Raw genomic sequence first — 2588 nt, 5'->3', positions numbered from 1 at the left:
ATGGCTAGCGCAGATAGCCCTCATGTAGCTTTGCGCGAAATTCAAAACAAACAAACAAACATGTGACAGCAACTAAGAGAGAAAAATATTAATAATGAATAATTGGAGCTTTTTATTCTGAATATTTTTCCAAATGTGCTGGTACAATTTACTGTGTGAAGTTTAAGAATTGTGATAAAGAGCTAATGTCAAGTTTACAGAAATATTGAAAATGAATTGATTATATTATGTAATTAAATAGATTATTAAGATGACATGAGTCAGTGATGTATTTGTCTGTCTTTATATTATCCTTAAATTCTGTTTTAGGTTGCTAGAGCTCGTGCCTCAGAACTTGGAATTCAGACTCCGCATTCTTGTATTCTTGAAATCAGTGACCAAGGGCTTCGGATGGTGGATCGTAACAGACCATCTGTAAGCAACATACACACACTGAATATTTTGCAAATGGCTTATGCAGGTTGTTTTGTTTTGAGAACATTTGATGTTTTACAAATTGGCTCTTTTGTATTGTTTTATATATTAAAGAAATATTTTAAAAACAAAAAGTTATATTTCTGTCCTTATTGATTGCTTTCTCTGGACAGTTAGTTTTTAGTTCTGTTTTTCGTTCTTAGAAATTTCATACTCAAAAGATGTGACAGAAAGAAAGTCAAAATTTAGCAGACCAGTGTACTATATCCAACTTTGCATTTAGACATACAGATAGGATTGCAAGTGTCTTAAGTTGTTGCAAGTTTGTTTGTATATTTTTTTTTTCTACTTTTTTTAATCTTTACATAAATTTCTGTTCATTTTTAGTAGAACTTATCTGTTAATGGTTTTGATGTAATAATTTTTGTGTTTTAGGTGAACCATGTGCCAACCCATGACTACTTCTTTAACTTAAAGAATGTAACTTTTTGTGGCTATCATCCTGTAGATCATAGGTCAGTATGTACTTAATGTAGCTTTTGTTAAATATTATTGACATAGGTTTTTGTATTATTTTAATTAATGAATGATTGCAGCTTTAATTTCCAAAAAAAATAGATGGTATTAATGTTACTTTTTTTTTCTGTAATGACAAGCTTTAAAATTTAACATAACTGAGAATAAGCAACTGGAGCAAAGTTACTCATCAAAACCTAATTTGTAATAGATACTGATAGATTATAAATGTTGAATACTCTATAATATCTTTTTTTTTGTAATTAAGGATATACCCTTAAGAATACGTAGGGTGCTCTCAAATTCTCTCACTAAGCTGTGATATTTTCTGAATCTTGTATTTAAACTGAATAATTTTGTCAAAGATGTCAACATAATTTTCTTATTTCAGTCATGTTTACTATAAGAAGAAAGTGCATGGCCTAGTTTTCTGTTAACACACATCAAAACATTGTTATTGAGCCAATAGTGGATTTAATAACTTAATGTACCATGTTTTTTGTTGCATAAGAAAAGTTTAGACTAGCCAAAGTTATGCCTTAAAATATATTAATCCTCTTATAATACATAAATAATAAGCCTAGTACCAGTACCATTTTATGTAATCCCTGATAAAGTACTGCCACTGTGCTCCACTTTAGTGTGTACACGAAGAGAAAAATGCATGCTAGTATATCCTGAAACTTTTTGCATCTGCAATTATCAAAACTGTTTTGTGCAGAAATATCAGTTTATTCGTATTTCAGGTGTTTTCACTATGATGAAGTTTTGGGTTTTAATTTTCATTGTTACACACACACACACACTGAAACTTAAGTAGGCCAACACACACACACTGAAACTTAAGTAGGCCAACATACACACTGAAACTTAAGTAGGCCAACATGCCATTGATCAGCAAGTGCACACAAGAAGATCAATATTTATCATGTGGTTTATATTTCACTGGACCAGGTTATGTTTTTATCTTCTTTATTAACATACAAAACTGCTTTTATAAACAACACTTTTTTACCTTAAATATAAATAGAAGTTTCAAAGCTCACTTGATATGCTGGAAACACTGTCCTATGGGTGCAGTCCATGGATTGGAGTTTGATATATATTTAATAATAAAATTGCTTGAGAAGTAGTGTTATTTAATGGAAAAGGAGCCTGGCATAGCTAGGTGGTTAGGGCACTAAACTTGCAATATGTGGGTCATGGGTCACCAAACATGCTGGTCCTTTCAGCTGTGAGGGCATTATAATGTGATGTTCAATCCCACTATTCACTGATAAAAGAGAGCCCAAAAGTTGGCAGTGGGTGGTGTTGACTAGTTGCCTTCCCTGTACACAATCACTTCAAAATTGTGGATGACTAGTGCAGATGGCTCTTAAGTAGCTTTGTGTGAAATTCAATAAACAAAGAAACTAATGGAAAAATATTTCTTGTTACTTTTTTTTCCTTCTATAAACAACAACAGCATCAAAGACTTGCAGTTAAAATGCTGGTTTAATGTGGTGGATGCACCCACTACATCAAAAACCAAAGATTTTTGCCAACAATGCATTGTATTCAGTCTCCTTTGCTTAAAAACAAATGCAATACAATTTTTGTTATTGAAGTAACACATGGAACAACAAAAGATAATTGTAAATGGCTCACTAGACAATCAT

This window comes from Limulus polyphemus, unplaced genomic scaffold (assembly GCF_000517525.1).
Source record: "Limulus polyphemus unplaced genomic scaffold, Limulus_polyphemus-2.1.2 Scaffold38, whole genome shotgun sequence".
Taxonomy (NCBI): domain Eukaryota; kingdom Metazoa; phylum Arthropoda; class Merostomata; order Xiphosura; family Limulidae; genus Limulus; species Limulus polyphemus.
The sequence above is the reverse complement of the archived record's forward strand: the minus strand, read 5'-3'. Positions refer to the sequence as shown.